Source organism: Culex quinquefasciatus, chromosome 3 (assembly GCF_015732765.1).
Source record: "Culex quinquefasciatus strain JHB chromosome 3, VPISU_Cqui_1.0_pri_paternal, whole genome shotgun sequence".
Classification (NCBI taxonomy): Eukaryota; Metazoa; Arthropoda; class Insecta; order Diptera; family Culicidae; genus Culex; species Culex quinquefasciatus.
The window spans coordinates 140,894,095-140,909,170 of NC_051863.1; the positions used below are offsets into that span (position 1 = coordinate 140,894,095).

Here is a 15,076-nt window from a genome sequence, read left to right on the forward strand (position 1 = left end):
TCTTACAATAGAGCGGCGTGGAAAAAAGCGGGCAAAAAATAGAGTGCTAGTGAGACCGACTGAAGGCAGATTTAGTTACATAGTGTGGTGCACAACCGGAGGCTGAATGTCAGCGTTGGGGTACAAACAGAGAAACTAAAAGGAAAAACCAACGGGCGGAAAGTGAAAATTGAGGATAATTTCTTTGCATTACGGTTGGTAGTGGATGCTGAAAAGAAATTTCCCAGCGTGGTACGATTTGTGTGGAGCAGCAGGTCGAATCGTGAATAGCGGAAGAAAGAGTTGTTTGTGAAGAATTCTCCAGGTCCAGTCCAGGTCCAGGTTACGGCGAGTGGCTGAGTGATACTTGGAGAAAACATATTGAGTTTGGAATTTGTTATAAGTGACACGTGCGGCGCGTAGCAGCCAACGAGTGGATGGAACAAGGGCGCGTGTTGGCGAAAAATAATCAAATTAGCTAAGCGAGCTAGCACCACGCTTGACCAAGTTTTGCCCGTTTTATGGTGGTTCGGATTCTTCATTAAAGCGCGGGCGAGCAGAACGTTAATACGGAATAGGTAAATAGTTTTATTTTATTGGTTTTTGGGGGGCGAGTAATTGGATATGGAGGAGAAAAAGTGGGTCTCGTGGCGCAGGGGTAGCGGCTTCGGCTGCCGATCCCGATGATGCTATGAGACGCGGGTTCGATTCCCGCCTTATCCACTGAGCTTCTATCGGATGGTGAAGTAAAACGTCGGTCCCGGTTTCTCCTGTCTCGTCAGAGGCGCTGGAGCAGAAATCCCACGTTAGAGGAAGGCCATGCCCCGGGGGGGCGTAGTGCCAATAGTTTCGTTTTTTTTTTTAGTTTCGGAGAAAAAGTGGCATTGGTTTTAGAAGCATTACACAGTGAAAACCATCATGGTAATGTTCAATATGGGGAAAAAATGTTAAATTTTACCTCAGATAATGTGTAATATTCCCTCTTTTTCAATCTAATTTGACACATTTACAATATATTTCAAAGTATGTATTAATAGCGGTTAATGAAAATTTCGCGGATTTTTTTTTGTATTAAGGGTTAAATTAAGATTACATAAACTGAAGGTAAAATATCTTAACCCTTCAGGAAATCTAGTCGGGTAAATTTTTTCGTGTTTTTTCGCATGATAATCATTTTGTTTATTTAGTTTAGTTTTGGATAAAAGTTACAATTTAACAAAAAAAAAAGATGTTTTCTCCATTTCCTAAGGGGAACACCTTTGATTATTATCGAGTTTGAGATACATTGAGAATATTTTACTTGACTTTCCATAGGTCGTCTCCTCAAAGGAGTTCTCATAAGAAGATTTGTGTTGGTGGACCTCCTTCTCTTATTATGTGAATTTAAATCAAACGAGAATCAATCACCTACATGGTTAAGATATTTAAATTCTTAATTTTTTTTTCATATTATGATTAATCTGGTTTTAGTTATGCAATTTGACTTAACATGATTATTCTTCATTTAAATTATTAATAATTTGAAAGTGTTGGTTCGAAGAAATAAAGATTTTTGTCAATTCATACAAAACTCCCTTTTACACAAAATTTCTATGAAATTACCATTTTACACAAAATTTCTATGAAATTACCATTTTGAATTTCTTGCCTTGTCTTTTTTCGAATGTTGATTAAGTTGAAAAAAAGTTGAAGACGAGTTGATGCAACTGTCGTGTGAGTTGGCGAAGAACGACTCTTACGGTTTTTACCATCATGCTTCTAATCAACAAATCACAAAAAAGTAAATAAGATTTTACGTCGACCAAGGACCTAACACAAATATTTTCACAAAATTTTTGTTGAACAATTGTCTGTTTGAAAAAATAATCATGCACTCTAACTCTTGCCGTAATAGAGTATGCATTCAGCAAAATAAAAGTTCGATTTAATTTATAAAAAAGTCCAAAGTTATTTTTTACAATAATTGGCCCGTTGCTATCTTTTTTAGTTTAAGTAATTCTCTCTTTTTTAATTTGTTCGGTGTGCAAAAATAGTAAAAAAATATAGGGGAGTTTGTTTTTTTGTCATAGTCTTATACGTCCTTAACATTACATTCTATCGTGCCTCTAATGTTGGTATATCAGCACTTTGACTTTCAATTACAGCTCATAAAAAGCGGTTTAATTTGAAATCAAGTTATAAATAACTCAATCGGAAATTAGCATGCTAGTTTCTATCAAAAGTTTTACAAATTGGAGTTAGGAGCGAGTACTTAACCTGCCAAACATATGAGAATTTCCCCTATTTATAATTCCCAAAAAATATATTCATTTATTTTAATTTGCATTCTTGTTGTAGTTCAATGCCTCCACAAACATTTTAATTTGTAATACAAAATGTTCTTGGAAATGCGTTTTCAATCTTACAGAATTTGTGGAATTAATTTGAATAACTTTAGTTTTTTTTATTTTTAGAAAAAAAAAACTTTTTTGTTTAATTTGTAATATGTATTAGACTAAGGCTACCAACTGTACGGATTTTTCCTTACCATACGGATTTTCGAACCTCTTCAGGGATTTTTAACAGGCCGGAATTTTTGTAGGGAATTTTACGCATAATACGGATTTGTACGGAATTTTAACAACTTTTTAATCATTGAATTGCTTTTTTGATTTGGTCGAAGCTTTTGTTAACTAGATTTTTTTATTTTTCTGTGAGTTTGATTTAAAAAGGGAGAGTTTTCCGGGGTTTCCTCAATTCAAACTTGATTATCAATAATTCTAGAGTTTTTGAACTATTGTCTTTCATATGTTGATAGGACCTTTAAAAAAAACTCTACAATTGTTCTTTTAGAAATTCTTTACTAAATATATTTATCCCTTTCCAAAGGCTTTCTAAAACTTGTGAAAACATTTGAACATTTGAATTAACAAATCTAGAGCGGTAATTCTCTACCAACTCACACGAAATCGGAAAAAGTTGCCCCGACCCCTCTTCGATTTGCGTGAAACTTTGTCCTAAGGGGTAACTTTTGTCCCTGATCACGAATCCGAGGTCTGTTTTTTGATATCTCGTGACGGAGGGGCGGTACGACCCCTTCCATTTTTGAACATGCGAAAAAAGAGGTGTTTTTCAATAATTTGCAGCCTGAAACGGTGATGAGATAGAAATTTGGTGTCAAAGGGACTTTTATGTAAAATTAGACGCCCGATTTGATGGCGTACTCAGAATTCCGACAAAACGTATTTTTCATCGAAAAAAACACTAAAAAAGTTTTAAAAATTCTCCCATTTTCCGTAACTTGACTGTAAAAAATTTTGGAACATGTCATTTTATGGGAAATTTAATGTACTTTTCGAATCTACATTGACCAGAAGGATCATTTTTCATTTAGAACAAAAATTTTCATTTTAAAATTTCGTGTTTTTTCTAACTATGCAGGGTTATTTTTTAGAGTGTAATAATGTTGTACAAAGTTGTAGAGCAGACAATTACAAAAATTTTGATGTATAGACATAAGGGGTTTGCTTATAAACATCACGAGTTATCGCGATTTTACGAAAAAAAGTTTTGAAAAAGTTACTTTGACACCAAATTTCTATCTCATCACCGTTTCAGGCTGCAAGTTATTGAAAAACACCTCTTTTTTCGCATGTTCAAAAATGGAAGGGGTCGTACCGCCCCTCCGTCACGAGATATCAAAAAACGGACCTCGGATTCGTGATCAGGGACAAAAGTTACCCCTTAGGACAAAGTTTCACGCAAATCGAAGAGGGGTCGGGGCAACTTTTCCCGATTTCGTGTGAGTTGGTAGAGAATTACCCATTTTCAATCTTACAGAATTTGTGGAATTAATTTGAATAACTTCAGGTTTTTTTTTGAAAAAAAAAAACTCTTTTGTTCAATTTGTTCAATTTTATTTCAATGTAGGTATTAGACTCTGACGAACAAATAAACAAACTCGCACTTTTTGTGTTCGACAGTTTGCCAAACTCGCAAACTTGTTTGCGGCAAAATCGCAAACAAAGCCAAATGTATGCAGGCTGACGTTTCTGCAAACGAACGCAGGTAAACATACAAAGCAGGCAAACTGTCAAAAAGTTGGTTTGTTTGCGAGTTTGTTTGTTTATTTGTTTTATTTGGAATGTGGACATTGAAAAGGCAAACAGCCAGAATTTTTTTTTTAATATTATCACATAAAATGCGTAAATTTACATTGTGTAATTTTTGAATTGAGGTTAAATTTAAATTGAATATGATTTCCTTTCATAATTTTTTTCAACTTCCCAATTTTTACTGTGTTTATTTATTTGGTTTTTACTAATGATAGTTTTAAACCACATGGAAAAAGTCAATTCTCGAAATGGTGAATAGTGTTCATGAATCATCACGAAGTTTATCCTTTGTGGAAGCTAAAAACTTTTCAGCAAAAAATCCTAAAAATATGGTGTCTTCGGGAAAGTTGTACGAAATTCATTTAAGGTTCTACATCTGAGAATTGATAAAGATTGGACGACTCTTGCGCCCTCTACAGGTAAAAAACTGAAACAGTTGCTTTTCTCCATACATTTTGACGATTTTTCCCATACAATCTTCAAGCGATTGGAGGGAGGGGTTCCCGGTCAATCTATGATTCCTGGGGGTACTCCCAAAAAAGCCCGGATTCGGGCCACCCTAATACTCATGAACAAATTCCTTCGTGGTTCTTAAGTGCGAGTTTTTCACCAATGTGTAACAGGTCGTATCGAGGTGCTCCGATTTGGATGAAACTTTCAGGGTTTGTTTGTCTATACATGAGATGAACTCATGCCAAATATGAGCCCTCTACGACAAAGAGAAGTGGGGTAAAACGGGCTTTGAAGTTTGAGGTCGAAAAAACATAAAAAAAATCTTTAAATTGCTCGCATTTCCGTAAAACTTGATCAATTCCATCTCTCTTATTTGCATTCGAAAGGTCTTTTGAAGCACTTCAAAATGTGCCATGGACATTCAGGATTGGTTTGATTTTTTTCTCAAAGCTTTTGCAAATTACTGTTAAAAAATGATTTTTTATCTTTTTGCAACAGCCTTCAACACCCATACTCCCATAGGTCAAAAGATAGGTGATTTCATGGACTATAAGCCTACGGTATTAACTTTTTGGCCAATCGCAGTTTTTCTCATAGTTTTTCGATTTTTCTATAACAAACATTTTACAACGTTAGTTTTTGTCCTGTAGGCCGCCATAGCGGCACTTTTTGGTCTCAATTTTTTTTCGGAATCCTCGGACAATTTCACGTAAGTTAGAAGTATTGGAGTTGTAAACAAACCGAGCAATATTTACAAAAACTGGCTCTTAAATTCATGAACACAATTCACGATTTAGGGAATTGTGTTTTTTCTGTGCATATCTACATTCTTATTTTTTTGTCTTATTATTGATGAAAACTTAAATATTAGCTAATGTTTTGTAGAACATTCCAGTCATCAGGGGTGACGGGTTGAGATTGGGTCATACAAAAATGTTAAAATTTGTATGCCCAAAACTCACCCTCCTGGCTCAATGTTACCCCTGATGACGGTACTGGAATGTTCTACAAAACATTAGCTAATATTTAAGTTTTCATCAATAATGGGACAAAAAAAAAGAATGTAGATATGCACAGAAAAAAAAAATAATTTCAATATGTTGGGGGTGCAAAATTTAAACAACTTTAGACTAAAAAAAAGTGTGATCCAAAGCATGATGGCAAAAAGCTGATAACCCTACACCGTAACGAGCAAATAAAGATGTATATTTCTGGTTTACGGTTTCATTTCTCTCGGTTGGTTTTCCTTTGAGAGTGATATTGGCAAGCAATTCGATTCGTAAACAATCATGCAGCCGCACCACAGCCAGGTCGGCAATGTTTAAATAATTATACAAAATGTATCTCTCTCTCAAATGTTTGCTTATTTTCCTTCACTGGGGCTGGGCCTCGACAGAATTGTGCTATACTCTTGCTTGGATGGGGGAAAATACTACGTGTTTACTCAGCGATTGGTGTCTCAACTCAACATTGCGTCGTCGTTCAAGTGGATTGTTTGTTTGGATATTGTTAAACACGAAATTACGGGTAATGACATTGACATAAAGTCTCTGAAATGTATACGATTTATTTTGAAATGAATTTTAGAAATTTCAATTAGATTTTTTTTAAAAATAAATACAGATATCATCAAATCTAATGTTTTCGCAGACTTTTAGGATTTCACGATGAAAATTCTTGCGGATCACCAACACATTTTCCTCAATTTCACTACGAGAAAGTTTCCCTCGATTGTCGTCATCTGTATGCAAAGTGCGGGCTGCTGTTCCGGGTTTCCACACCAGCAAAACAAATTTCTAATTGCTGTTTATTTTGCCTCTCCAAATACGAGCTGTGCTGCTGTTTCCCGGCTAACAAATGTTCGATGTGAAAATCTGTTCGTTCGATTTTATTTGTCCTCATTCACCACCAACATGCAGATCCACACACACCTACCTACAGAATCCTGGTACTTTTCATCATCGTTAAGCGAATGGCACCTCCCTGAAAATCCCACGAAAACCACCGACCGACTTTTCCAGTACATCTCATCGCCATTCCTAACCGCCTCAGGGATTATCGGAACGGATTTCAGGTCGGGGTTCATTCATAAGAAGTGAAATTTGATGTTTTTTAAAAAATAGAGAAATCAACATAGTTTTTGCCAAAGTCACTAATTCATCTGTCAAATTAACTACTTATTTCTCTCTAAAAAAGAATGTATCAGGATAGGTTGTTATTATCTCACGATTACTGAATTTTGTTTGCCTAATCACTCTGTATAAACATTCTTCATTTTATTTTGATTACTTTTTATGTTACGTCATTTGTGTATGCTCCCTTTCGGGTGCTCTTGCTTGTATCCACAACTTTGGATTTCCATACTGAACATGTTTGCTTGGTCACTTTGCGGCTAACGCTTTCCTCTCCAGTCGTGTTTCAGCTTTTCTTGTTTATCCGGATGAATGAAGGTTCTGTTTTTCGCATTGAATTCTGAAATAACATTGATTTCAGGTTGTTTCGATTTGTTTTGATCGAATAGAACCGTTTGGTAGAATGAATCTGTTGCATAACATCTCTTTGGAGAAAAAGGCTTGATTAATTTTCGATTCATTGCTGTTGAATGTTTACTCCAATTTCGTGTAAGGTTCTTTCCACAAATGGCGTTACTTTTTATTTTAAAATCGATTTTATGACTTTGTATGATATTATAAGTATTGTTGAACACGACAGAATAAAAATGAGAAACGACGATTCTGTATGCAAAAAACACTACGTCATTCAAGGACGGCTTCTTCAACATGTACATATCTAGTATCGATTATTTCCCACTTATCTATTACTCTAAGTAATCATTTTCCTTCCTCTTCACCCCACCTACCCCCCACCCCCTCTCACTCATCGCGATTGATGCGTGACGAGAGGACGGAACGATATGGTGTGTGCCTCGGCGAGTCTCAAGTGGCATCAACCCAATTCCCAAATTGCCCGGAGATATTCTTCCACGCCATCGCGCCCGCTCATTCCAAGCTTTCAATTATTGTCGCCATCCCGTGGTTAGCGCTGGTGATGGCACACTTTCTGTAGGATAGGTGGGGCTGAGGAATGATAAAATGATTATCTTTAAATTGATTTAATTGATAAGACGATTGGGCAGCTCAGTGGGATGGATGATAGGGCTTGAATTGAGGAGTGTAGTAACTTGGAAAGGTTAAAGTTGTAAGTTTCAATAAATTATTAGCTTACTTCACATTACTTACTACATTGGTGTGATTCGTTTTGCAATAAGTTTAACGCATCTTTCTGAACATTTGGTGGTCGATTCAACATCCAAAAAAAGGCCTATGGTTGAAATTGGAGCACAATCCAAACAGAAGAATCCATCAACCAAGAGACTTTAAGTTTTTAACCTTGTTTTTATGAAAATCGATAATTTTTACGGTTATTCAAATTTCAATCAAATTAGGCGTCTTTTGGGGTAAAAACATAGCCCTGTTGATAATTTCAGCAAATACGATGCAGTTTAGCGATTTTGTAGAACAAAATGGCACTTTTTTAATTCAAATTGTAATTTTATGCCGAAAACCATGAAAAATCGTCGTTGTGTTCTACGTAGTCTAAGCAGTCTGATTATAAAGCATGTAAAACTTCCTAAAACAAATAAAAGGTCCAAATCATTACTTTTCCAAGTGACGAATGACCACTCTAGGTTGTTTGTTTTATTAACGTGACTTTGTTTATAAAATAAACAACAACATTACTTTAACAAAAAACTTTTTCGTAAAATTCTGATATCTCGTATAAAATACGAAAAAAAACACTAAAAAAGTTTTTAAAACTTTGCCATTTTCCGTTACTTAACTGTAAATTTTTTTGAAACATGTAATTTTATGGGAAATTTAATGTACTTTTCGAATCTACCCAGAAGGGTCATTTTTTCATTTAGAACAAAAAAATTCATTTTAAAATTTCGTGTTTTTTCTCACTTTGCAGGGTTATTTTTTAGAGTGTAACAATGTTCTACAAAGTTGTAGACAATTACAAAAAAATGATATATAAACATAAGGGGTTTGCTTATAAACATCACGAGTTTTCGCGATTTTACGAAAAAAAAGTTTTGAAAAAGTTACTTTTTGCGTTTTTCTTTGTTTTGTCGTCCGTGTCTGTCGCGGGTGACGATGAACGGTCATGATAAACGACGACTAACACTTAAAATACTCTTTTTCGTAAATTCGCGATAACTCGTGATGTTTATAAGCAAACCCCTTTTGTTTATATATATATTTTTTTGTAATTGTCTGTTCTACTACTTTGTAGAACATTGCTACACTCTAAAAAATAACCCTGCAAAGTTAGAAAAAACACGAAATTTGAAAATGACATTTTTTGTCCTAAATGTAAAAATGACCCTTCTGGGTCAATGTATATTCGAAAAGTACATTAAGTTTCCCATAAAATGACATGTTCCAAATTTTATTACAGTTGAGTAACTGAAAATGGCAGAGTTTTTAAAACTTTTTTAGTGTTTTTTTTGATGAAAAATACGTTTTTTCGGAATTCTGAGTACGCCATTAAATCGGGCGTCTAATTTTACATAAAAGTTAATTTGACACCAAATTTCTATCTCATCACCGTTTCAGGCTGCAAATTATTGAAAAACACCTCTTTTTTCGCATGTTCAAAAATGAAAGGGGTCGTACCGCCCCTCCGTCACGAGATATCAAAAAACGGACCTCGGATTCAAACAAAGTTTCACGCAAATCAAAGAGGGGTCGGGGCAACTTTTCCCGATTTCGTGTGAGTTGGTAAAGAATTTCCCAATAACAATAATTTTCAATTAATTCAAAATTAAAAAAAAATGTGTTGCTGCCACAAACCAACACAATACATATTAGAAAAAAGCGAAGTTCAGTACAATCAAAAGTTTCTTTTTTTCTTAATTTTTTTAAACTTTGAAAACAAAAGGCCACAACGAATACAGGGCAATTTCTTCGTTCAGACAAAAAAACTTTATCATTAAAAAACTCCCAGCCACACAAAGTCGAACGGAAAGTTGAAATCCGGTATCCCCACGAGGGAACAGAGCGACCGTGCGAGTCTGTGTGGATCGGAGTGAATGTTTTCCCATTCTTGGAAAAACAATCCTGCGGCGAGGGGGTGAGGGGTCGACAGCATCCCTGTGGTGACAGAACGGCGCGTCAAAGTTTAACCACAATCATACATTTACTTTCCCCGAACTCAAAAGTTGTGTGTGTGTATTTGCATTTCAACAACGTGAACAAACTTTTTCTTTTATTTCTTTTCAAAAGCTCGCTATACTGCCCCTGATCGCATAAATGTCTCATATGCATTTTCATCACTTTTGAGTTATTGATGCAGTTTGGTTCAAAATCGAGTGCTCTTTCAAAGGAGCCTATAACATCCAGTACTTTGTTCTAGAAATCTCGGGGAAATCCAGTTTTTTTTCGTAAATACTATACACGTAGCCTTATGTGTGGAACAAACTTGCCTTGCGTTTTTCTCAGTTTGCTGTTATTGCATTGTCTTCACCTTTTGGCTAACTTTCGGCAAAGCCGTTTGAAACGTGATGTCTTCGATAAATATGTGCTTTTGGAGTGCAACGTGGTGAGAGCTTTTCATCGGAACGCAAACATACTCCAAGTTTGCTGGAAAATAAATCACTCAGCGGATTTCCTTTACGATTTTTCTCCGCCGGGGATAAGACGTTTGGTTCGGTTCATTGTTTTCACCAAGTTCGAAGTTCCGGGAAAGCTACAAAGTGGAGCTTTTCATTGCGCTTACTCGATCGCTTTAGGGGGCTGCTTCCTTACTCTAGCAGAATTTTATGGCTGACTGATAATCTGTTCATCATTGAGATATATTTCTTGAAAAATGTATTTATTCAAAGTTTGATAATTAATAAACATAGGATCAATTTGTTTTCATAATGTATCGTAAATAAATCAAAACCCAAACATAATCCAGTGAAAATAGACAACTTTCCCCTACTACGTACGGTCCGTCATTGAACGTTGAACAAACAAAAAGAACAGTTCTACATTCTCTCCAGCAAACCATGGTGCAAATAGTCATAAAATATGAATCTGCAATGGCGCTTGGTGGAACCAAAAAGAAGAGATTTGCTCACGTTCAAACGGAAATCGCACGGACTCCAACGTTGTTGCCGGAAAGTCTCCTCCCTCGAGAGAGAGCACGTTAGTTAGGGATCATTTGCATGATTTAGTTTTGATAACTTTAAACACAGAGACGCAAAAGTTTTGCGAAAACTATGACCGAATGAAAGGGGGTGTATGTGTATGTGTGTGTATGTGTGTGTGTGTCTGTAGTATATCTGTATGTATGTGTGGTGTGTGTGTGTTTGTCTACTTTAAGCTGACTTTCTGGTGTTTATCTTGAAATTGTGGACATTGAACATGCTTCAGATGCTGAATCTCGAGTTTTATGAGACATTGACCTTCAAATTATGCACTCTCTGAAAAAACTTTCCACATTTTATGAAAAAGTTTGATGAACCTGTTATAATATCACTTGAAATTTATATCACAACAACAAAATTTGTTCATAATTTGAACAATTCCAGATATTTTTTCAAGTGCCCATTATACACATTTTGTTTGTATTTTCTAGAATCCGTTGTAACAAAGTAACAAAGTTACACTATATTTAAAATCAATTTTCTTCAGGATAAGATCAGTAAATGCAACATAAAAAGCACACTGAACATTTGCAGTTCCGATCGGAAAAAGTGCTCCCCTCGTTTTGTGAGTACAAATCAGCTGCGGTGCAGATTTTTTTTTGTGATTGTGAAAAAATGAGTTTTCAGCAGGGCTGTGGAATCGGAGTTGAAACCGGAGCCGGTGGAGTCAGGTATTTTTGGGGACTGGAGTCGGAGTGGTCAAAACTCGTACATGTGGAGTCGGAGTCAACTAAATTTTATGAGCTGGAGTCGATGCGAAAAGTGTTTTCAAATTGATTTCAGCTGATTGTATTTAAATTTCGATTGAAACTTTGAAGTTTATTGAACAAATATTTTTTTTGCCCCCTGATTTTTCGGGCCAACTTTGAAGGGGGGGGGGGGGACAAAACCTTTAAAAAAAATTGGTACCAGCCTAACTCATAAATAATCAAAAAAAATGGTTGTGTAGTCAAAATGTTAGTTAATTGATTCTTGACAGCTTAATTTTGCTTTTTTTTATGTACCCTTTGATTTCTAATTAAAACAAATTTAATCAAAGACATTCATCTTCTAATTTGAAATCTCAAGATAATAAAAAATACTATAAACCGGCTGACATTGATACGATTTCAATTTATTTTTGAAATATTATTTAACCAGAAAGAATTAGAGCGTCCAATTTCCCGTTCAGGGAAAAAAGTCCCGGGATTTCACGAATAAAAAAATAATTCCTTAGATTGTTGCGGAAGTATTCATTTTCTTGAAATTTTTAAACATTTTTTTAAATTCTTAAAAAAAAAATGGATGAAATCAATTTTATTTTATTCAATTCAATTTAGTGTTCTTATTGAACTTTTCAGTTCGTCTCAAAATGTGAAAAAAAAAACGAAACTATTGGCACTACGCCCCCCGGGGCATGGCCTTCCTCTAACGTGGGATTTCTGCTCCAGCGCCTCTGACGAGACAGGAGAAACCGGGACCGACGTTTTACTTCACCATCCGATAGAAGCTCAGTGGATAAGGCGGGAATCGAACCCGCGTCTCATAGCATCATCGGGATCGGCAGCCGAAGCCGCTACCCCTGCGCCACGAGACCCAAAATGTGATGTCAAGGCTTATTTCGCTATGCGGGAATGTCCCGGGGTCAAAATCCAACGACCTCTTGCTTGTTACGGCGGTAGACTCGTAGATCTTAACACCAGGGAGTCCTCGGATGACCATGGACATCCCAACACATTCATATAGTAGTCTACCATATGCACTGATGCTATACGCACATGATCCGGGGTCAAAATCCGACGACCTCTTGCTTGTTACGGCGGTAGACTCGTAGATCTTAACTCCAGGCAGTCCTTGGATGACCATGGACATCCCGAAGTACCCATAGACCTTTGAGATACATAAAATTTTAGTAAACAAATAAATCAAAAAATATGTTTTTTAAATAAATTAATTTTAAACTTTTAATATTTTTTTTTATAATCGTACAAAAATGCTAGCTGTGGACCCCCCGAGAACTTGACAACTTTTTTATGCATTTGTATTGGTTGTTTCCGTTGTGCTAAAAGGAAATGGCTATGCACCAGGCGCTTCCATATTCTTGTAGATGGCTCATATAATTGGGAGGAGACGCATGGTTTTTTTTTTTAAATTGTTCGATTTTTTATGTTAAAAAATGTACCAACTTCTCGTCAGTCCGCGTGGACATAAAATCAAATTCTGTCGATTGCATCGGATTCGGGTATGCCTTTTCTCTCAGGATCGGATGAGATATCGTGAATCCCTTGACACAAGTTTTGTTTTGTCGAGTAGTGTAATATTAATTTCACAACTGGGAATAGATAGATAGAATGAAATGAAATGAATCTTTCGAAGGGATCCTGGAGAAAGCCTTAGGTTAGATGAAATATTAGATAAAAAGTTTCAATGATTCCAAAAAAACATATCAGAATTTACTTGCAAAATTGTTCTACTGATAGTGCATTAAAACGAAGAAATTTTAGATTTCTGATTAAAAAAAAAAAAATCTAAATTATTCGCTCTACAGCATTGCCTTGGCGTTCTCGATTGCGAGGTTCCTACTCGAAACTTAGTGTCTGAAGGCTTGATTGTTGAGGCAATTGCAACCTCTTTTTACACCTAAGCTTCCATCCACCAGGGGTTTCGAACTGACGACCTTTGGATTGTGAGTCCAACTGCCTACCAGCGACTCCACCGAGACAGGACCCAGGGAGACGACTCCTACACCTGGACTGAGCTAACGACCTAACCTTTTAAGGTTAGTCCGGGGCCAACATTTACTTCCCGTCCGACGGAAGGCGTGATCAGACAAATCTTGTCTCGAAAAATGCCACCAAGACCGTCTGGGATCGAACCCAGGCCGACTGGGTGAGAGGCAATCACGCTTACCCCTACACCACGGTCCCAGCTCTGATTCAATAACGCATAAAACTTGTAATCTAGATCAAGGATGCCAGATACACAGATTTGTCTGTGTTACACAGACATTTGAGCTTGTGCCAGACATTTTTTGAGATGCTCAGACTTTTAAAAAACTTCATTAAATTATTGTTTTGTAAAAATATCAACCGAAACTTATTTCGCTTGTCTTCAAATGCTCAAAAACACAATATCTGATGGATTTCTATGACTGTAATTTGATATATTTGAATTTTAGACAATTACACAGACATACACAGACTTTTTCACAGACATTTTTAGAAAACCATCTGGCATCCCTGAGATTCTATTTTTCCGTGTTGTGAATCGAACTCATTTTCTTTGAGAAAAACTTGACACTTTGAGAGTACATATTTAAATGACCCTATTTTCAAATATGTATTGTCATAATCAAAGATTACTAACTTTTGACTCAAATCCACAGCCCTGGTTTCTAAAGTTTATGAATTCGAGCTTACGTCGTTGCGTTGTAGAGCTCATCAAATTAAACATTTCTGTTCCAAAAGAATAAAAATAGATAAAAAACAAAAGTTATTGCCAAAATACGAAGAAAAAGACTCTATTTTGAAACGATAATTGCATAAAAAAATGATGGAGTTGGTCTTCGCTCTTGAAAGCAACCATTCTAGAAAAGAATTGCTGAAAATATGTTGGTCTTTCTTGTTCAACTCGTTTTATCATTTAATTTTGAAAAGGAGCATTTTTTTTTATTGTTTTTTGGCCATAACTTTTTATAGAATTGACCTAAATTTGATAGAAAATTTAATGTGTCAATTTGGACATTTTGACAAGTCATTTTTGTTACATCCTAATGATTATTTACTATTTACTATTAAGCATAAATGCCTATTTGCATTTTCATCACTGTCGAGTTCTTGGTGCAGTCTAATACTACACAGAAAAAAAAATCATCATGTCAGAAAAAGGTGTAATTTTACCTCTGGAAATGTGTAACTTTACCACTTTTCTGGTGTAATGCGACTTTTTTAGTCTTAATTGAGGTAAAATTACATCATAAAAGAGGTAATATTCAACCTTCCAAAATTACAGCTTCCAAATTCACATTATTTTTTACTGTGTAGAGCATGTGAACTTTAAAAGAAAAACTAATGAAATTCAGGGCATTGAAGCGAAAATTAAAGTGAAAAGACATGCTAACTTTGGATCGAATATTTCGTAGTGAGATTGGTAAGATACCATGCAAAAAAGTTTTGTGTTGCGGATCGAATTTGAACATTAAAGCACATTATTAAATGCGTTCTGTTCATTGTAAAAGTACTCTAGAATTTATAAATCGATTAATGTATTCAAAATACTAAAATTTTATTACATGTCCTTGATTTATGCTATAAAGTTCTTAACACTGGAACGCCCAACACATGTCCAACTTACACGGACGCCCAAGCCTCCCAAA

General features: G+C 35.7%; 1 protein-coding gene across 4 annotated transcripts in view; it reads left to right on the forward strand.

The window, feature by feature from the left end:
• Positions 1-318: 318 nt before the first annotated feature.
• Positions 319-15,076, forward strand: part of LOC6033549 — a 151,525-nt gene continuing 136,767 nt past the window's right edge. For 3 of the 4 annotated variants that reach the window (XR_005278337.1, XM_038261786.1, XM_038261787.1), the window contains exon 1: positions 320-557. The gene's annotated coding sequence lies outside the window, so the exon portion shown is untranslated. Of the gene's footprint in view, positions 558-15,076 lie in introns of all 4 variants that reach the window. The other variant, XM_038261785.1, reaches the window with a different exon arrangement.